At 34.2% G+C, this 23,765-nt stretch overlaps 1 long non-coding RNA gene across 1 annotated transcript; it reads right to left on the bottom strand.

Annotated features, from left to right (window-relative positions):
- Nucleotides 1–15,120: 15,120 nt before the first annotated feature.
- LOC136069442 (uncharacterized) lies at nt 15,121–23,210 on the bottom strand. Its single transcript, XR_010630677.1, has 4 exons — nt 22,059–23,210; nt 21,917–21,948; nt 15,858–15,971; nt 15,121–15,465 (listed from the first exon to the last, which is right to left on the bottom strand). It is a non-coding gene; the product is annotated as an uncharacterized LOC136069442 (long non-coding RNA).
- Between the last annotated feature and the right edge of the window lie 555 nt (nt 23,211–23,765).

The raw sequence follows: 23,765 nt of genomic DNA, 5'->3' as shown, positions 1-23,765 counted from the left end.
TTTTTTTTAATTTAATAAAAATTGAAGAAAAAAAATTAACAATTTATACAATTAACGCAACATTAACAAAAGTTGATGGAGAAGCCTTAATTGAACAAACTTAAAATTTAGAATACTAAAATGAACGAAAGTAAAATTAGAGAACTGAAATATATTTTGGTGAAACTTAAAGAATAGGTTTTGCATTTTAACTTTTATTCTTTTACTTATGTTGGTGTTTAATTAATTATATATATATATATATATATCTAATGATTCTTTTGTTTCATCATTGTTGTTTGGAAAAGATCAAGAAAGAAAAAAATTTCTTCTGTGTTTGTGGCTAATTCACGTCGAGATATTAATCAAAGTAATTGTACTATTTACTTTTTAGTTTTAATTTTCCAAAACCATCTCATTGATATGGCAGGGTTTAAAAGAAGAATCTCTCTTTTCCTCTTCATCATCCATTCCCTCTTCTTTATTTATGAAGAGGCCGCTTAACTCATTACTTTATACACCAATATGTGTGGCAGGACATATTAAGTAGAGTATTACCCAGATTAATTACAAGGTGAAGGAGTGGAGTATCATCCCTCACCCCCCCTCTTCTTGTCAAATGCATGTTCATATATATATATATATGTGTGTGTGTGTGTGTATTTGTAATATTGCAATAAATTTTGTAAGTAAAATGTTATTTAGGAACAAATTTTTTTCCCCTTGTTACCTTTTGAGTTCTTGAGAGAGCGAATATTTTAACTGCAACAATTGATAAATTGTCAGAGGAACACTTTCTTGCACAGTCTGCGGGATAATAAGCAGATAGTAGCTTCTATAGTAGAAGAAATTATTAGTTGTCTAACTCATATGATGCTCTCATGTCTCTCCCCTCGTTGGTTTGGGTTTAGCTATAAGTAATGCACTAGACACGTTAGGATGGAAATTGTCAATCTACAATCTAACGTGTCTAGTGCCAGTGATGCACTAGACATGTTAGGATGGAAATTGACGTAATTAGCATATAGTAGCTTCTACTGTAGAAGAAATTATTATTTGTTGAACTCATTTGACGCACTCATGTCTCCCCTCATTGGTTTAGATTTAGTTATAAGTCTAGTAATGCACTAGACACGATAGGATGGAGATTGTCGGTTTGCAATCTATCGTGCAAGAGAAGTAAAACCGACACATACCATTAATTTTTAGCCCCAAAACAAGAAAAATTCTGGTACCACACCAATGGCCACAACATTGGCCACAACTCGCCATGGCGAGTTGTCGCCATGGCGAGTTGTGGCTAATGTTGTGGCCATTGGTGTGGTACCAGATGTGCTCCCAGAACAATAGTGTCGTACGTTCATATTTCATATTTGACTAGACAGGCATTTTTTCCTAGGCAGCAAGCTATTACTTTTTCTTTTTTTTTTCCTTTGCCACACAATGAATTGACGTATCTTATTCTTCTACACCAAAAACAAAAATCCCAATCAAATCAAATTAGGGGCCATTTCTAATTCAAACAATCTTTTCTAAAGCAGGTTCCCACAATGACCCATTTCCCTTCAAGAGTTTATGTGCACTACATTGCTCTTGAAAGTTCCCAAAAACTTCGTACTTCTTTACCTTCAAAGAGTATCCACAGTAGTAGAGCCAAATTTTTAATTTTTTGGCACCACAAAAAGTCACTTTATCTATTTTACATTCTTACATCTAATAGCAGTGGTTTTATTTTAGCTTATAACACAATAAAATAATATAACTATTACAATAAAATAATATTTCATTCAACCACCAAAACACAACCACAACCATCATCAAAGCCATAGAAATCACTACAGAGACACGGAGAGAGGAAAAGTAGTGTGAACGTAAAATGAAATACATAGAAATCACTACACAAAGACATAGAAAGAGGAAAAGTAGTGTGAACACAAAATGAAAAACAGAAAAAAGAATAAAAATAAGAAAAGTAGTGTGAACGCAAAATATATATATATATATATATATTTAACCTTTCAGCTATAGTGCACAGTAGTTATGGAGCCATTAAATATTGCTTTGGCTCCACTATTGCAGAGTACATTTTGAGTTTTAGTGGTGCTAAAAATAGCTATATAGCTATTTAGCACCACTATTGCTAGTGCTCTTAGAGCATTCACATTAGGCAATGTAAATGATATATGTTAGGTTCTAAAGACTTAGGATTTCATGTATTTGGAATTATAATATGTATTGTTGGCAAATCATGATCAAAACAAGTTGTTTAGTCTTGTTTAGACTTGCTCAAAGTAGTGTTGTTTATGTAAAGTTGGAATCGAGCTGATGCAAAATTCACTGTGCATCTCGGCCTGGCTTGATTGATCGAAGCTTAGGCTTGATCAATCAAAAATCGTGCAGATGAGTTTTTTCTGATGAATTTCCAACTCAGCCCTAACTCCTAAAACGTTTAGGGTTTTATATTTTTGCCCTAGGTATATAAGGCAAATCCTAGCTATGTTTTAGAGGTTGCTCATATTGCTATTTGTGTGAATCTTTTGTAAGATCTGTGAGGAACTTTCCTTCACACAAGCTTAGGATTATCAAGAGGAGATTTCTTCAAGAACTTGATAATCATTCAGTTGCTGCCATTAGAGCTTAAAGAGACATAAGCGATGGTGCTTGTACTTGTTGGAAAATCCAAGAAAGAAAGAGTCTGTGATTTCGGAGCTTGCACGTGGTCTTGTTAGTAAGTTTCTACTGGTGGGTAGCAATAAGATGTTAGTGGTCTAAATCTTATAATAAAACTTCAATTCTTTCTATAGTGGATTCAAGTTTACCTTGAGAATAGTTAGGTTAAATCCTCCTCAAGTTTTTTATTGGTTTGGTTTTCCTGGGTCATCATATCTTTGTGTTTTTTATATTTCCGCTGCTATATACTTGATATGATTGTTTGATTGTGATAACTTATATTTGCATAATTTGACTAAGTTAATCATTTGGCTAATTAACTAGGTTAATCCGGTCGTGTTAAGGGGTCTAAAAACTGTTCAGTATATGGAGAGAAATTTTAACATCAAAGCACAAAACAACACCATTATTTGGTATTGTACTTGTAAAAAGTTTTACAATAGTGCTACAGTGGACTTCTACATATTCAAGTTATTGTTCACCCATTGTAAACTTAAATTTCATTTTTTTTATTGGGTAGTATGTATTATTTTATTGAGAGAGAGATTGGATTATATTATTGGGTAGTATATATTATTTTAATGAGTTGAATAGGAAAATTAAAGTGGGGATGTTGGGTATGTTGTAAAATGGTATAGTATAATGATAAAGTAACTTTTGAGATGGTAAAATAAAATAGTACGAAGATTGCGGATGTGAATACTCTAAATAAATATTTTTTTTCCTGAGCACCTAATTACAAGTGAAGTCAAATCCTTTGTTTTGACAAAACTTCACCCACTTGCAACTCTTATTCAGTGTTCACATGTCTCTCCCTCGTTGGTTTATAGCTTTTGTTGTTGAACAATGAACATATAAACTATTAATTTTTACCCCTAAAACAATGGTGTTGTATGTAGCATTATCTCTTTATGTTAGAAGTATATGTTTATGTGATTAAATTTACTATATTCTAATAGTTTAGTATAATATTAGAGCAAGAGGTTTTAAGTTTGATCCTTATCTCTTCTATTTTACCTCCTATTTAAAATCACACATGTTGGGCCTTGCCTATTAAAAAAGAGTCCACATGTGAGAGAGAGTGTTAAAACTTAAAAGTATGTGATTAAATTATTAAATTTACTATAGTTTAAATTTTTGAGATAATCGGTAATTTAACTGTGAGAAAGAGTGTTAGAAATATATGATTAAATAATTAAATTTATCATAACTTAAACTTTTAGGATAATCGATAATTTAAATTAATTTAACAATAAACATGCTTGAAAAAAGAGAGTTATCTCTCTATAAGACTTCAATGCATATTTCATAATGGACTAGACACAATTTTTTCCTAGACAATGAGTCCCAAATTACTTCTTTTCACTTTCACCGAGAATTGACATTTTTTCTACACCAAAAACAAAAATTTCAATCATGTACCATACTACTTTTTTTCACTTCCACCAAGATTTGACGTTTCTTCTACACCAAAAACAAAAATCCCAGTAATCACTAAAATTTGAAATTTGGGACCATTTCTAACGCAAACCGTCTATAGTGGAAGACTTCGAAACTTAATTTAGTTTTGACGTTTTACTAGTGGAATATTTCATGTGGTGAACCGGATTGACACTATGGTCCATTCCCTCGCTGAGTGGAAACTTATGTTATGTAGACATTGCTCTTGAAAGTTTTCAGAAAGTTGTTCTCCTCTACCTTCTTATAAATGTGCTCTTTCATGAGCAACTAATTACAAGGGAAATCGTTTAGCAAAAAAAATTACATGAGAAATCAAACCCTCTGTTTTGACAAAACTTCACCCAGTTGCACCTCTTAGGCCTTAGCCATATTAAAATATATATATATATATATATATTGTACCATCCTAGGGGTGCATTTGGTATACTGAATGAAGATTACAACAGGAATTGTAATCTTTATTACTATGAATAAAATGTGTTGTAATATAATAACAAAACCTATTCATTAGTTTAGTTATGAGTTATAACATTAGAATGAAAGTTAATATTTATTTTAGAAAATTTCTTACTCATACAATTATATCTATTTAAAAATTGTTATTTTTAAATTTAAGAGAGATATTTGTTGTTTTTTATGATTGTTTATTTTTATAATTGTTAAATGTATATGAAAAGTTTGTTTATTTGGGAATATATTAAATTTTGAAATTATTGCACTTACTAAGGAATAACTAATACAACCTTTTAAAGAAGAATAGTTATTCCTTGTTTTGAAGAATAGTTATTCATAAGGAATGATTATTTCTTGTAATAAAAACATAACCAAATTAAAGAATAACTAAAACATAAGAATAACTATTACAGTACAACGCCTATTACAGTCTACCAAACATGCTCTAGGTGACTATGCATGGCGCTTTACCTTATGAGTTCAGTTCCATCATTCTCATCTTTTTGCAGCCATGCTTTTGTTCTTATCTTGTGGTGTGGTTTGTTAGTCACCTCAAAGGGTGGTGGGAATAATGAGACAGACCACTTGGCATTGCTTGAGTTCAAAGCGAAGATCACTCATAACTCTCTTAGGGTCATGAGCTCATGGAATGATAGCTTCCACTTTTGTCATTGGCGAGGGGTTACTTGTGGTCGCCGACATCAGAGGGTCACCGTGTTAGACCTACAATCTCAAAAAATGGTAGGCTCTATATCACCACACATTGGTAATTTAAGCTTTTTGAGAAATTCAACACTCCAAAACAATAGCTTTAATAATGAAATCCCTCCAGAAATTGGTTGTTTGCGTAGATTGCAAGTCTTGCGATTAGAAAATAACACATTCAATGGAAAAGTTTCTAGCAATTTATCATATTGCTCTAGCCTCATTCTTCTGCATGTTAGTTATAATAATCTGGTTGGAGAAATCCCGGCAAAGTTTGGCACATTGTCAAAGCTCCAATCCTTTAATATTCATAGAAATAATCTGATAGGAAGTATCTCACCTTCTTTTGGGAACTTATCCTCTTTAGAAGTGTTCGAGACACATTCTAATAACTTGGGTGGGATTATCCCTACTTCTTTTGGCCAACTGTCCAAGCTTACATTTTTTAATGTGGGTGCAAATAGGTTGTTTGGTACAATTCCTCCCTCATTTTTCAATCTCTCTTCATTAATATCATTTAGCGCATTGTTAAATATTAGCTCTGATACCATGTTAAATAGACAATATTATCAAACGCAATGTGTTATACCATGTTATGTATGCGAGAGTGGATGCGGAAGGAGAAAGCATAGAATAGGAACACTGAGAACACGAGGGTTACATGGTTCAGCCTAACGGCCTACATCTACGGAGGAATCTCTTAAGGGCTACATCTTTATTGTATAAGAGTGTAGTACAAAACCTATGTTACAATGAACCCTAACATGAATATATATAGGTGACTAAACCCTAGACTACTAGTATAAGCAGGAATGGGCTTGGGTCTATTATATTGGGCTAATATGACTAATATATATCTCTAACACCCTCCCTCAAACTCAAGGTGGAAGCTTGATGAAGACTTAAGGTTGGATAAGCATGAAAAGATCACTTGGAGATGTCTTGAAGAATGCCTTTGAAGAAACCACAATGAAGAATGTCCTAATTGACCAATTTCGGAGTTTCAAATGAAGAAACAAAGTCCAAAATTAGAATCTACGCGAAAAACTGAGCAAGATAGGCCCTTTCGAAAATTTTGACTTTTGGTCAAAGGCCAACGCAAAAAGTCAAAGTCAACTGGTCCAAGGTCAAAGTCAACGGATACTGGTCCAGGTTGGTTTCGGGTTTCCGGGTCGGGTCACAGATCGAGTAGCTAAGCTACTAACGTCATCCTATGACGTGTCGCTGACGTGGACTAGGGCTGATGTGGACGTGCTGCGTGGCTGCTGACGTGGAATGATGACGTCATCCAGTGACGTCAGATGACATCAGCAGTAGTTTTCCGGAGAGTGGCAGGAGCGTGCGATGTTCACCGGCGCGTGGAGGAGAATCCTAAAATCCTAGAGGCGCGTGAGGGCACGTGCAACATCCGATGAGCTCTAAATTTCACAGTTTTGCAGATCGGCAGGCTACAAGGCTATCAGGGCGGCGCGTGTAACTACAGGAGGATCTGAACAAGTGAAATCCTCGACGGCGTGTGGAGAAGTTGGTAGAAACTTCGTCAGCGCGTGGAGGCGCGTGCAGCATTCAGTGGTGATCAGACTTCTAGGTTTTTCTCGCGGGATGCCATGGGGCACGTCTGTGTGGTTGGTTTCATGAGGCAAAGCTTGAATTTGCACAAATCTAAGATTGATGTCATGGGTTTGCTTGAGTTTGTAGAGTTTGAACATAGCACTAAGCGATGGTGGCTGCAAGATGCCGTGGGGTCTAAATCCAGCAGACAAGCAAGTGACTTCTGATGGTGGTGTGCACTGAGAATCTTCTTTGCAAGCTAGAGATGTCTGTTTGATGCCAAGAACGAATATTAGCTCTGATACCATGTTAAATTGACAATATTATCAAACGCAATGTGTTATACCATGTTGTGTATACGAGAATGGATGTGGAAGGAGAAAGGATAGAATAGGAACACTGAGAACACGAGGGTTACATGGTTCAGCATAACGGCCTACATCCACGGAGGAATCCCTTAAGGTCTACATCTTTATTGTATAAGAGTGTAGTACAAAACCTATGTTACAATGAACCCTAACATGAGTATATATAGGCGACTAAACTCTAGACTACTAGTATAAGCAGGAATGGGCTTGGGCTTATTACATTGGGCTAATATGACTAATATATATCTCTAACACGTATTAAAAAACCAAATCCAAGGTCATCTTCCACCAAACATGGATATCACCCTACAAAATATCAAAGTATTTGATGTTGGCATAAACCAATTTACTAGATCTATTCCTATTTCAATATCTAATGCCTCAAATCTAGATCCACTTATTTTGGGCCAAAATAAACTATTTGGGAAGGTTCCTTCGCAGTGCCGGCTGAAGCTATAGGCCATTTAGGCCACCGCCTAAGGCCCCCAACTTGTAAGAGGCCCCCAATAGTAATAATATATATAATATTGCTTTCTTATCTGAAAAAAAAAAATATATATATATATATATATAAAATATTGCTTTCTCATCTGAAAAAACTTTTTGAATTAATGATCCAAGATATTAAAAGTTGTTGTTCTTTGGTATCTCTTGACCATCAATTCTTACCATGCCTTTGTTTTTGTTTTTGTCATATCATCTTTTATTGTTTTAGATTTCATTTGTGTGCATGTCTGTGTATTCATGATTTAGTATTTGTTAAAACTGGTTCTAAGTCTAGTGCGAATGATACAAAGTCTTATAAGAAGTCTAGACAAGAAGCGACACCATCTCAATTAGTTAATGATAATGGACATAATGAATCACGAGCTATTCAAGTGCTATTAATTATAGTTTGTTAATTAGCTGTTAAGCTAATCTGCGTGTAATTACTTCATTTGTTCCTGTAAATATGGATAGTTATTTAGCTAGTGCCTCTCTAATTATTTGGGGATTGATTTCATTTTTCTCATTTTTCAATAAAATTTTCCATTTTATTTAGCTTGTTGCTTCTGAGCGAGTGAGTGAAATTCTTAATATGGTATCAGAGCTCTAAGCTCATCAATGGCTTCCACTAAAAATTTCACCAATCCAATCACTACAAATTCTTCTTCTACTGGTCAAGCTATTGCAAGAATGGTAGATCCATCTCTCAATCCATTCTTTCTGAGTAGTAGCGATGTTCTAGGTAGTTGATTGGTTTCTTAACCATTAACTGGTACTGAGAATTATCAAAGTTGGTCAAGAGCTTTGATTGTATCTCTAAAAGTGAAGCACAAGATCAGTTTTCTGAATGGAAGTATAGCCATTCTTGATGCTTCTTCAATAGAGTACATCTCATTGATCATCAATTCCATCTTGAAAGAAATTGTTTCAAAGTGTAATGTACACTAACAATGTTAGAGAAGTGTAGCTTAATCCGCAAGATATGTTTTCACAAGGCAATGCTCCCAAGTATTTTTGAGCTTCAAAGGGAATTATCATCTTTGACTCAAGGTCAACTCTCAATTGTGACTTACTGGTTCAAGGCTCTTTCAGATCAGTTAATTAACTTTCAAGCTGTTCCAAATTGTATGTGTGCTTGCACTTGCAACTAACAATGTTTACACTTCACCTCCTTCTTTCCTCCAAATGGTGGTTCTTCAAGCACACCATCTGCTCCTCTAGTTCCAGTGGTGAATGATAGGGTTTCATCCTTCTCAATGTCCTATTACACAAGCTTGATGTGACCAACTTCTGAACTTTCTGAATTCTCAGTCAATCATCGATTGAACCAATTCTGCATCTCAAACTTCTTCTGCTTATGGATCTGCTATGGTGAATTTTGGTGCTCAATTTCAGTCTAGTGGTGCTACTTCTGCCCATTTCATTAACAATTTCATAGGTAATATCATTTCCCCTTCTACTCCTTCTAGCATAGATTCCAAACATTCCATTTTTTCAACCAGTATTGTTGATAGACAAGCTTTTGCATCTAAAGATTGGATCTTGGACATAAGGGCAACTGATCATATAGTCCACTCAATCACTCATCTTACCACCATTACTTTTGCTATTAATACTGTTGTTCATTTATTAATTAGGGAAACAGCATTAGTAACTCATATAGGCACAATTAAACTCAGTGAAACTCTTATCTTGTTTTAGTTTCAACTTGATCTCCATTAGTCATCTTACAAAATATTTATTTTGCTGCTTTCTCTTCATTTCTAACCTGTGCTTTATCCAGGACCTTGCTCATTGGAGCTTGAATGGTCTTGGTAAAGAACATGGTGGTCTCTGCTTCCTGCAAGACTTCAAATCAAATATGTTCAAATCAGTTGTTTCTTCTGTACATACATGTCCCTTTAATGCTTGGCACTATTGCTTAGATCATCCCTCTAATGAGAAATTAACCCTTCTTGATAAGGTCTCTCTGTTAAATAGAAATAAAAATGATCTTTGTATGATTTGTCCAATTGCTAAGCAAAAAAGGCTTGCTTTTCATTCCAATACTCATGTTTCTCATGTTTTGAACTCATACATTGATATGTGGGGACCCTTCTCCATTCCTACCACTGATGGTTTTAAATTCTTTCTTAAAAGTGTGGATGATTATTCCATGTGTACTTAGGTATACTTGCTTAAATCTAAGTCTAAAACTCAGTTCCATTTTGTGCAATTTTCCACTTTAGTTGAAACACAATTTAATTCAAAGTCAAGTGCATAAGAACAAATAATGGGATTGAAACTCCTCAATTTAATTCATCAATTGTCTTGTGTTGAAACTCCTCAATAGAAGTCCATTGTTGAGAGAAAGCATCAACATATTCTCAATGTGGCTAGAGCTTTAAGATTCCAATCCAAACTCTTTGGGGAAACTGTTCTTACAGTTGTTTATCTCATAAACAGACTTCCTACTTCTGTCTCACATGACAAAACTCCATTTGAGTTGCTTTTCAATACACCTTCCTCTTATGAATCTTAGAGTCTTTGGCTGCTTGTGTTATACTTCTACTATTTCTGCTAACAGACACAAAGTCAATCTAGGCTTTCCCTTTGGTAGTAAGGGGTACAATCTTCTTGATTTGGCCTCTAATACTGTTTGGTTTCCAAGAATGTTGTCTTTTATGAGTCTATCTTTCCTTTCATTTCTTCTTCTGTCACTGAGGTTGTTAAGTCTCATATAGATCCTTTTGTGTTTCCCACACCTCTACAGTCATCCACAAAACCTCACTACACTTTTGTTCCTATCCAAGATGATCATGTTTCTTCTTCTGTAGATCATATGATGTTCCTGTTGCTCTAGATTCTTCTCTTTCCGCAAAATCCTCTTCTCCTCCATCTGCACATACTAATTGTCCTTTGCCAGAACTACTATTGGCAAACAACATACATACACAATTTACAAAGTTGATAATGGAGAATATCTTGTTCATGTACATGGATGCTAAGGAGATCACCTACAGTTCAAAGTTTCCCAAATGGATTTTTTTTAAATGTTAGTTAAGTTTATTGTGGTTAATGTCTGGTGTATTATTTTGTGCTTATGACCTAGGCATCTTGTGAATGGTTGGACATGCAAGTTTCTATAGGGGAAGGAGAAGCCAAAGCTCGTGACCTGAATGTTGTGTTTATTGAAACTAGTGCCAAGGCTGGCCTTAATATTAAGGTAAGCAATTAGTTTCCTCTACTTTGGATAGCTATTTATAAAAATGCTAATGGTCTGATGCAAGAAATTAAATACACATGATTTTGGTTGGGCGCACTTCAAACACTGCAGACTTCATCTTTGGAAAGAAATGGGTTTTAGTGAATTTTACTAATGATCTGACCATCAAAGGTTCTATATATTCTAAGATAGCAAGAGTTCATTCATACTTGATGGTTACAATAGCTGTTTCATGCTTTAGCTGAATTTCAGGTCTGCAAAAATACTTCATGTTTGATCAACCATTTATGTTGCCATAATCTAACTAACACAATGATGGTATATGATTATTTCTTTCCCAGGGAAAAAAATAAAAATTAAAAAACTCTCTTATGTAAGCTTCTTGTTGTCAGGCACTGGTTTGGAAGATTGTAGCACCCTTACTTGGAATGGAAACACTTTCTTCAACCAAGCAAGAAGGCATGGTTAATGTCAATCTTAAGTCTAGCAATGCAGCTACAACGCAGTCCCAACCATAGTTAGGAGGATGTGTATTTTGATACATGCTATGGACCTATGATCCAACTTCTTTGCCCCATCCATAATGTCTTATGAATCATATCATGTGTCTGTAAAGTACACGTTGTCCTCTTTTTGTAGCTTTGTCCCCTTTTTTTAGTTGCTAAAGGATTTAGGTGCCATTTGGTAATTTTTTTGAAAATACGCATTTTTAGTGAGCTAAACTACAAACTCTTATTCTAAAAGTGATTATATAAAATATAAATGTTTGGGTCTATCCTTTATTCTGAAAGAATCTTTATGTTATGTTAGGTATGTGTTAAAAGGGTGACTTTTCCTACTCCAATTCACAATTCTGTCACCTATCAGACAGATCTCTCCCCTTTATTTGGTCACCCCATAAATTGAATTCTTCCCTTATATATGTATAAAAGATGAGGGAATTGCACACATCCGAAAATTAGTTAGGATTTGAGACAACAAAAAAAAGACCCTTTTTTCCCTGTTTACATGATCTGCTTTCTAGTTCTTAAGCATAGCCCTTCCTCACCCAAAAGTCACAACCGTTAAGTGCATGTGACTACTTCACTTAAGGAGCTTGTAACATTGTTGATTACCCATTCACCCTTCCAAGGCTTAAAGTTTTAGCTATTATCATCCCTCTAGTTGCACTGATTGTCCTATGCACGAGATGTATGTATTCTCTCTCTCATAAAATTTAATGTACAGATTCCAAAACTATATGAGATACACATGTTGTGAGGAGGATGTATACATTGGATGCATGAAATGGTTTCTTTTGGCTAAGTTTATTCTTAAAATTGACTATTGGAGAGATTAAGAGAGATATGCTACGCCAAAAAATTCACGATGAGCTCATAAAATACCTTATGCCCTCCATTGGCATAACAAAAGAAGTCAAAATAAAATTGTGAGGTTCCGGTAAGGTTAGTTTTTACAATTTTTACCAAGGCTTTAGGATGGTATACACTTATCCCTCTAATGATGACCGAAAGATAAGAGTTAGACATAGACTTCAATAATAAAAGTGCTTGAAATTGTTATAAATAAATTTATTTAGAAATAATGATGGGTTTAATTGACTTAAAAGACATGTTACAAATTTAAAGGTCTAAAATTCAATCTATCACTAGGCTTATACAATATATATATATATATATATANCTAAATTACAAGCAAATTGGTCACGGAATAAAGCCAATTAAATGGTTGATTAAATTCAACCTTACACAAAGAGAAACACACGGAATAATACAAACTCACAGAGGAATAGAGGATAAGGTTCTTCTTCTCGGAAGCGCAAATTGGTGTTACTCTCAGATCAGGAGGATGAATTTTGATTAAGTTGTACATAGGATAGTGCAGTAAAATGAAGTATTAAATAGCATGTCCAAATAGACGAAAAGGCATAGACGCATAATAGTTTGATAAAAAGGCATAGACGCAGACACAAAGAGTTGTACATTGAGGCATAGGATAAAAAGTCATAGTTTGATAAAAAGGCATAGACGCAGACACAAACATTGAGGCATAGGATAAAAAGTCATATAGTTTGATAAAAGGGCATTGACGCAGACACAGAGTTGTACATTGAGGCATAGGATTAAAACAAAAAGGAGGATGCCACTGGAATTGATAGTTGTGCAGTATTAAGTAACAAAAAGTATTAAAAAGTGAATTTTGCCACTCTCAGTTGGCAAAATCAAACATGAACCACAAACTCAATATGACTAATCCATTTATAAACAAGTCATGGGTTGAGGCTAAACGAGTTCGGGTCATATTCAAGTTTGCCAGGATGCCACAAAACAAGAAGTTAGGATTAACTATTAAGTCATGGGTTGAGACTCTCAGTTGGCAAAATCAAACACGACCCACAAACCTAATATCGCTAATCCATTTATAAACAAGTTATGGGTTGAGGCTAAACGAGTTCTGGTCATATTCGAGTCAACATGATTGACCCATTTAATAAACGGATTGTGTTCGGGTTCAACATGCAAACCCATTTGACCCGTTTAGCTTATAAAGTTATTAGCTTTTGTTATTACTATTGCTTAATTTTTTGTTGTAATTATATGCTTATTACTATATTTGTAGTTGTAATTGTATTTTTAATTTTAGATATATAGGAATTGATAACACGTTATTCTAGTCAGGTATGACCTATTAATCAAACTGAATTAATAGGTCGTGTTAATTAAACGGGTTAAACGTGTCGTGTCAAGTTGACCTGTTTAATAATTAGGCCGTGTTAGGGTTGAGGTTCTAGACACGTTTACTAAACAGGTCGAAATCAAGTTAACCGATATTGCTAAATACTCATGGCTTAACATGACAAGAACTTGATCCACAAACATGAATTACAACCCCTAATAGTACCCACAAGAGAAGAGCGAAACTCTCACATTCTCTCACATTCACTACAATATCCACAAGAGTGTGAAGAATATAAGAGAATAAATAGGAGAAAACTCATTGAGAAAGAGTGAAGAGTTTGGAAGAAAATTTGGAGAACTGAGAAAACTGAGAAGCGAGTCATTAGTTAGTGTCACTTTTCTCATCAGTTAATGTGACATACATTTAAAAGTTTTTTAAATTTCTCAAGATATTATTTTTTTAGTCAACTATTCTAATTTTATAATTTTAATTAATTTATTTGTATCTCAAATAATTATGATATTATTATAGTCTGACCTCAAAAATCTTAAACCTCTCATTTTTCTACTTCATTGAACAATTTCGTTTTTAAAACCATGCTCAAAAGTAATATATATATATATATATATATATATATATTGTATAAGCCTAGTGATAGATTGAATTTTAGACCTTTAAATTTGTAACATGTCTTTTAAGTCAATTAAACCCATCATTATTTCTAAATAAATTTATTTATAACAATTTCAAGCACTTTTATTATTGAAGTCTATGTCTAACTCTTATCTTTCGGTCATCATTAGAGGGATAAGTGTATACCATCCTAAAGCCTTGGTAAAAATTGTAAAAACTAACCTTACCGGAACCTCACAATTTTATTTTGACTTCTTTTGTTATGCCAATGGAGGGCATAAGGTATTTTATGAGCTCATCGTGAATTTTTTGGCGTAGCATATCTCTCTTAATCTCTCCAATAGTCAATTTTAAGAATAAACTTAGCCAAAAGAAACCATTTCATGCATCCAATGTATACATCCTCCTCACAACATGTGTATCTCATATAGTTTTGGAATCTGTACATTAAATTTTATGAGAGAGAGAATACATACATCTCGTGCATAGGACAATCAGTGCAACTAGAGGGATGATAATAGCTAAAACTTTAAGCCTTGGAAGGGTGAATGGGTAATCAACAATGTTACAAGCTCCTTAAGTGAAGTAGTCACATGCACTTAACGGTTGTGACTTTTGGGTGAGGAAGGGCTATGCTTAAGAACTAGAAAGCAGATCATGTAAACAGGGAAAAAAGGGTCTTTTTTTTGTTGTCTCAAATCCTAACTAATTTTCGGATGTGTGCAATTCCCTCATCTTTTATACATATATAAGGGAAGAATTCAATTTATGGGGTGACCAAATAAAGGGGAGAGATCTGTCTGATAGGTGACAGAATTGTGAATTGGAGTAGGAAAAGTCACCCTTTTAACACATACCTAACATAACATAAAGATTCTTTCAGAATAAAGGATAGACCCAAACATTTATATTTTATATAATCACTTTTAGAATAAGAGTTTGTAGTTTAGCTCACTAAAAATGCGTATTTTCAAAAAAATTACCAAATGGCACCTAAATCCTTTAGCAACTAAAAAAAGGGGACAAAGCTACAAAAAGAGGACAACGTGTACTTTACAGACACATGATATGATTCATAAGACATTATGGATGGGGCAAAGAAGTTGGATCATAGGTCCATAGCATGTATCAAAATACACATCCTCCTAACTATGGTTGGGACTGCGTTGTAGCTGCATTGCTAGACTTAAGATTGACATTAACCATGCCTTCTTGCTTGGTTGAAGAAAGTGTTTCCATTCCAAGTAAGGGTGCTACAATCTTCCAAACCAGTGCCTGACAACAAGAAGCTTACATAAGAGAGTTTTTTAATTTTTATTTTTTTCCCTGGGAAAGAAATAATCATATACCATCATTGTGTTAGTTAGATTATGGCAACATAAATGGTTGATCAAACATGAAGTATTTTTGCAGACCTGAAATTCAGCTAAAGCATGAAACAGCTATTGTAACCATCAAGTATGAATGAACTCTTGCTATCTTAGAATATATAGAACCTTTGATGGTCAGATCATTAGTAAAATTCACTAAAACCCATTTCTTTCCAAAGATGAAGTCTGCAGTGTTTGAAGTGCGCCCAACCAAAATCATGTGTATTTAATTTCTTGCATCAGACCATTAGCATTTTTATAAATAGCTATCCAAAGTAGAGGAAACTAATTGCTTACCTTAATATTAAGGCCAGCCTTGGCACTAGTTTCAATAAACACAACATTCAGGTCACGAGCTTTGGCTTCTCCTTCCCCTATAGAAACTTGCATGTCCAACCATTCACAAGATGCCTAGGTCATAAGCACAAAATAATACACCAGACATTAACCACAATAAACTTAACTAACATTTAAAAAAAATCCATTTGGGAAACTTTGAACTGTAGGTGATCTCCTTAGCATCCATGTACATGAACAAGATATTCTCCATTATCAACTTTGTAAATTGTGTATGTATGTTGTTTGCCAATAGTAGTTCTGGCAAAGGACAATTAGTATGTGCAGATGGAGGAGAAGAGGATTTTGCGGAAAGAGAAGAATCTAGAGCAACAGGAACATCATATGATCTACAGAAGAAGAAACATGATCATCTTGGATAGGAACAAAAGTGTAGTGAGGTTTTGTGGATGACTGTAGAGGTGTGGGAAACACAAAAGGATCTATATGAGACTTAACAACCTCAGTGACAGAAGAAGAAATGAAAGGAAAGATAGACTCATAAAAGACAACATTCTTGGAAACCAAACAGTATTAGAGGCCAAATCAAGAAGATTGTACCCCTTACTACCAAAGGGAAAGCCTAGATTGACTTTGTGTCTGTTAGCAGAAATAGTAGAAGTATAACACAAGCAGCCAAAGACTCTAAGATTCATAAGAGGAAGGTGTATTGAAAAGCAACTCAAATGGAGTTTTGTCATGTGAGACAGAAGTAGGAAGTCTGTTTATGAGATAAACAACTGTAAGAACAGTTTCCCCAAAGAGTTTGGATTGGAATCTTAAAGCTCTAGCCACATTGAGAATATGTTGATGCTTTCTCTCAACAATGGACTTCTATTGAGGAGTTTCAACACAAGACAATTGATGAATTAAATTGAGGAGTTTCAATCCCATTATTTGTTCTTATGCACTTGACTTTGAATTAAATTGTGTTTCAACTAAAGTGGAAAATTGCACAAAATGGAACTGAGTTTTAGACTTAGATTTAAGCAAGTATACCTAAGTACACATGGAATAATCATCCACACTTTTAAGAAAGAATTTAAAACCATCAGTGGTAGGAATGGAGAAGGGTCCCCACATATCAATGTATGAGTTCAAAACATGAGAAACATGAGTATTGGAATGAAAAGCAAGCCTTTTTTGCTTAGCAATTGGACAAATCATACAAAGATCATTTTTATTTCTATTTAACAGAGAGACCTTATCAAGAAGGGTTAATTTCTCATTAGAGGGATGATCTAAGCAATAGTGCCAAGCATTAAAGGGACATGTATGTACAGAAGAAACAACTGATTTGAACATATTTGATTTGAAGTCTTGCAGGAAGCAGAGACCACCATGTTCTTTACCAAGACCATTCAAGCTCCAATGAGCAAGGTCCTGGATAAAGCACAGGTTAGAAATGAAGAGAAAGCAGCAAAATAAATATTTTGTAAGATGACTAATGGAGATCAAGTTGAAACTAAAACAAGATAAGAGTTTCACTGAGTTTAATTGTGCCTATATGAGTTACTAATGCTGTTTCCCTAATTAATAAATGAACAACAGTATTAATAGCAAAAGTAATGGTGGTAAGATGAGTGATTGAGTGGACTATATGATCAGTTGCCCTTATGTCCAAGATCCAATCTTTAGATGCAAAAGCTTGTCTATCAACAATACTGGTTGAAAAAATGGAATGTTTGGAATCTATGCTAGAAGGAGTAGAAGGGGAAATGATATTACCTATGAAATTGTTAATGAAATGGGCAGAAGTAGCACCACTAGACTGAAATTGAGCACCAAAATTCACCATAGCAGATCCATAAGCAGAAGAAGTTTGAGATGCAGAATTGGTTCAATCGATGATTGACTGAGAATTCAGAAAGTTCAGAAGTTGGTCACATCAAGCTTGTGTAATAGGACATTGAGAAGGATGAAACCCTATCATTCACCACTGGAACTAGAGGAGCAGATGGTGTGCTTGAAGAACCACCATTTGGAGGAAAGAAGGAGGTGAAGTGTAAACATTGTTAGTTGCAAGTGCAAGCACACATACAATTTGGAACAGCTTGAAAGTTAATTAACTGATCTGAAAGAGCCTTGAACCAGTAAGTCACAATTGAGAGTTGACCTTGAGTCAAAGATGATAATTCCCTTTGAAGCTCAAAAATACTTGGGAGCATTGCCTTGTGAAAACATATCTTGCGGATTAAGCTACACTTCTCTAACATTGTTAGTGTACATTACACTTTGAAACAATTTCTTTCAAGATGGAATTGATGATCAATGAGATGTACTCTATTGAAGAAGCATCAAGAATGGCTATACTTCCATTCAGAAAACTGATCTTGTGCTTCACTTTTAGAGATACAATCAAAGCTCTTGACCAACTTTGATAATTCTCAGTACCAGTTAATGGTTAAGAAACCAATCAACTACCTAGAACATCGCTACTACTCAGAAAGAATGGATTGAGAGATGGATCTACCATTCTTGCAATAGCTTGACCAGTAGAAGAAGAATTTGTAGTGATTGGATTGGTGAAATTTTTAGTGGAAGCCATTGATGAGCTTAGAGCTCTGATACCATATTAAGAATTTCACTCACTCGCTCAGAAGCAACAAGCTAAATAAAATGGAAAATTTTATTGAAAAATGAGAAAAATGAAATCAATCCCCAAATAATTAGAGAGGCACTAGCTAAATAACTATCCATATTTACAGGAACAAATGAAGTAATTACACGCAGATTAGCTTAACAGCTAATTAACAAACTATAATTAATAGCACTTGAATAGCTCGTGATTCATTATGTCCATTATCATTAACTAATTGAGATGGTGTCGCTTCTTGTCTAGACTTCTTATAAGACTTTGTATCATTCGCACTAGACTTAGAACCAGTTTTAACAAATACTAAATCATGAATACACAGACATGCACACAAATGAAATCTAAAACAATAAAAGATGATATGACAAAAACAAAAACAAAGGCATGGTAAGAATTGATGGTCAAGAGATACCAAAGAACAACAACTTTTAATATCTTGGATCATTAATTCAAAAAGATTGAGAGGCTGTAGAGGAGGATCATAGGATATGTGAGAGAGAGAGAGAGAGAGAGAGAGAGAGAGAGAGAGAGAGAGAGAGGAGAAAAGAAAAAGATTACTAACCATAATTAAAAAGAGTATAAGGCCATTCAAACCCCCACCCCAAGAAAAAGGGGAAAAGAAATCCTAATTTTGCTTCTTCTTCTTCTTCTTCTTCTTCTTCTTCTTCTTCTTCTTCTTCTTCTTCTTAATACTATTGGAAATAATTAAGATGAAGATAAAGACTCTATCTCTCTCTCAATAAGGTGCTTTATGATGGAATTAAATCAAAGAAGCATACAAGCAATAAACTTAAAAATTACAAATGAAAATTCATGGGATAAAACAGTTCTAAAAATAGAAATTACAATAAAAAGAAGAAGAGATACAAACATCACAATAAGCTCACATCCAGTCATACAAAGTTCTCAAAAATAGATTCTTAAGCTCAAGGGTAGAAAGATCAACAGCGTTGAGAGTCCAGTTATTCCTTACTTTCCAAATAATTGACATGTGACAAAAAGGAGTTGCAATCCACACCAGCCTACTCTTATGTCACTCAAACAATAATTTCCAATCAAAATACATGAAATTTCCTTCTTATTGTTACTGCATCATGTAAAGAACTCCAAATCTTGCCAAGAAAACAAACCATAACTTCTGAGCAATGAAGTAGAATTGTAGAAGATGATTAACTATTAACGCACAATAATCACACATACAACCCATTTCAATAGATTAACATTTCTTTGACAATTATCCAAAGTTCAAATTTTCTCCAATACAACCATCCAGACCCCCATAAAAAAAAGGATTTCTTAGGCACTTTATTAGACCACTCCATAGGAAATGCATATCACCTTAACTTTCAAAACCTTATAAAAAGATTAGACATCAAATATGCTATTTCGTTAGGCTTCCAAAAAAATTAAATTAAATAATTTGGTAGTTGGGAAAGGGGACATTTGAACCCTAGATGTACAAGAGATGCCAATTGAGCTACAACTTACACGGCTCCAAAACAGTCTATCAACCCCCTTACCCATTGTTATATTAGAATGTAATAGGCCCGTCAAAGAATTGAATGACTCTAATTCCTAGTCTTGAAAATCTCTAACAAACCCAAGATTTCAAGAACAAAAGCCCCTGTCTTCTAAGTACTCCACATAAGAATTAATGGGAACATCCTTTCTCCTTATCTGCAGCTATTAGGAGCAAATCAAGAAATGATTCTTTTCATGCTACTTCACATCACATAATATGCCAAAATTAAATGCGCCTACCATCTTTACCACAAACGTCACAAACCCAGAAACCCTCTCTAATTAGTCCTAATAACACACCTTTGACCAAGTTTGTTGTCTACTAGTCCTAAGAAACTCCATATTTCACTTAAATAATACGCCTCTAAAAGTGGTATCTTATGTTTATTTATTCATAATAAAGTGACTAAATTTTTTTTTTCATTTTTTTCTTTCTGCAATCTTGTTGAAAGGGACTTTGTTGCTTGACATAACATGTGAGTAGATAAATGATTCACTTGTCCTCAATTCACAAATTAAAAGATAAGACTATTTATGGATACCTTATACAAGAAGAAAATATCTACACTACTAAGAACAGTAAAAATGGTTCGCAATTTGTAATTAATAGAGTTCATATATGTGAGATTATAACTATATTGGTAATGGCAGGGAAAAAAAGGACAATAGTGATAAGCAAGAACAAATGTCATGTTTCTTACTTTGGGGGTTTAAAAGACTCCCACTTGCTAACACAACTTACAAGAGGTCACCTAACCTAACCATAAAGAGAAGACAATAATGTACCATTGTCAGCAACAGCCTAAAGAATGAGGAAAACTGCAATAATGGCTCATAAGTCATAATTCAATAGCAGTGTGGAAAATTAACTCATAGCACATAATTCTATAGGCATCATATCATACCAAGAAACAAACCCTAACTTAAATTTTTGGGTCCTTGGACCTTGTTTTAGTGAACTCTACTTGCATTGAATTTTTGGACTAATAATGGATGATTGGACATAATGCATCCACCTTTCTTGCATACTTTCTTAGTTTTAACCTTTTTATTTTGATAATATATAGCTCGTTTCTTTCTTTTTGGGGCAAGTAATATAATATAAAGTTCGCCATAAGGGTGTGCTACACAATTACTCATGTATGTAAAAGGGCACCCCTAAAATGGAAAGAATTTGAAGAAAAAGTACAAATCAAATTCTAAGGTTCAATGATTGATTGAAATTTGGAAGCACCCTACACAGACACACACTAATAATGGTACCTACAGATTGAAAAAGGTATATAGTTAATTACTTAGAAAACAACTAAAATAAAAAACATATTGTCATGATTGTACTATTTTATGGCATCAGTTCATTTATTTCAGTAAATATCCTCTTCATTATGATATTATATGTAAACCATTATACAATTTTTAGTTACAAAGAATCAAACATGACAATATCTCTGCTACATGTTGGCCAAGTAATCAGGAATAAAAATTTATGTAAAGCATGTTAAATGTTAAAAGATGCATATAGCAAGGAGGGTCAACAAAGTTTTCCAACATAGGGGTCCTGTGACAAATTGCACCTAGAAAACATCGTCACCAGAATGTACTTAACATATTTGAATTGCTTTCATTGCCAATGCTATGACTTTACTTCTTGAAATCAAAAGAACTACTAATACATCCAATAATCCGAGCTACTCTTTGATGACAAAAGTTGAAGAAAAAGTCATTTCCAAAATTACTAGTAGGTTGGCATTTTTTTATTTATAAGTTACTAGTACTTTGGCATTGACAATTGCTCCAGCGTGATTAGCTTCACCAAACAAAAAACAATGGTAATTCCAATTAAGGCACTGGATCAATAATGCATGTGAAAATGGTAACTTTATTCAGGGGAAAAAAGGCATACCTTGTCGTAGACAGCTCTCCATGGTCGACAACCTTATCCCAACCAAAAGTTGATATACATTAGTCCAAACCAAAAATGTGTTCCAACATATATACTAATTATGAAGAAAATAATATGAATGTAAATGATCAGGAAAACTTACTTAAGGCAATTCAGACCCTCCCCTTAAAACTTAGGTTTTAATTTCATGCTTCTCTCTAGATGAATTCTCAAGCTCCTTCATCAAAAGCCGATTGCTCTTCTTCTATTCCGGATTCAGTACCTTTGAGACATATGGTCATCATCCAGAAGGCACGAAGGCTTTGAGTTTGAGTTCTCATTATTTACAGGTGTAGTAACATATTTTTAATTCACCTGAACATCAGATTCTCTCTCATTGAGAATTAGGGTGTCAGAATCTAAAGCTGTGTTGGCATCAGGCATCAGGCACTACTTGACAACGTTCAAATTTGGCAACTGCAAAATCTGGTTCAGCGGTCTCAAGATGACATGTGGAAAATATTCTTGTTGTCATTTCTGTGATCACTGCTGTATTACTCTTCTGAGACAAGTCATCTAATCGGGGTACCTTCCACCGGCACAGAATGACAAGGAGACTCAGCCTTGTTGGATTTTTTTTTTTTTTTTTTTTAATGGATAAGTTATACACGTACTCAATGGGTCATAAACCGAAAACTTGTGTTGGAAAACTTGCGGAATAGTAAAATTTAAACAATATTTATGATTGTTTCGACTCAATTAAATAGAACAAACATCCGCTAAGCAGGGGACCCTCTGGTTTGAAAACATATACTAGAGTTGGACAGCCCTTACTGGTGAGGATGGCAAGGATAACAAAATTAGTGATATAATTAGCCTTTTGATCTCTCTAGAGTAAGGAAGAGAAGAAAGATGCAAAATTCTGAAGAGGACCAATTTCCAAAGCTCAGAGAGGTAGTTTATTCACCTGATGATGTAAACTAACTCTTTTTTTTGGGCGGATATGGAATATGGAAAATATTCTAATTATTGTGGGTAATAGTAAAAGATTCTAGAAATAATAGAATTGATGAAGAAATTTTTTAGTAACATAAAATGTTACCAAAAATGCTTCTCTACTCTGAAAATAATGACAAATCAGTTGGAATGAGATGAGCTTACCTTCTTCGATTGCATGAACCATCAGGCATGGATTTTTTTTTTTTTTTTTTTTTTTGGTTTGGTATTCCAAGACTTGTAGGCCATCATAGTTTTCATTTGAACAACAAAAGAGGCAAGAATTTCAAGCAGCCCCTCCCCTCCACCAGAAAAGAGTCCATTATAGTCAATATCTTAATGATTATATACTCCAACAGGAGGATGTCGTCAAAAGGTCATTGCACCCACATTTTGATGTGTCGTTGAGTAGTTATTTTTACACACATTTCTTATTTATTGGGTTTTGATTTGGATGACGTGATGATACCAGACCACCAACTTTATTCTATCTGTATTTATCAATGGATTATGGATGGTTAGCCTCAAGTCTTTGTACGGCTACTAATTAAGATATCTAATCCACACAACATGCACCAATTTCTAGTAATTTTTTGTCATTATCCTTTTTTTTTTCTTTTAATTTAAAAACCTATAAATGTTTACTTTTTTTTTTTTTTTTTTAAATTATTAGAAGGCAGTAACTTGTTAGGCACTTCTTTCATTTTCTTTTATTTTTAAAGGAAAATGACAGTAAAATGGTTAGGTTGTTCAAAAGTGTAAAGCTCCACGGTACCACTAATTGCGCTGTATTTGTTATTTACTTTTTAGGCATGCATTATGTAAAAAGGAATGTGAATTGTGGGAGATTTGTGGAAGCTAGCTATAACCCTAT

This window comes from Quercus suber, unplaced genomic scaffold (assembly GCF_002906115.3).
Source record: "Quercus suber isolate HL8 unplaced genomic scaffold, Cork oak 2.0 scaffold_170, whole genome shotgun sequence".
NCBI lineage: Eukaryota > Viridiplantae > Streptophyta > Magnoliopsida > Fagales > Fagaceae > Quercus > Quercus suber.
The sequence above is the reverse complement of the archived record's forward strand: the minus strand, read 5'-3'. Positions and strand labels throughout refer to the sequence as shown.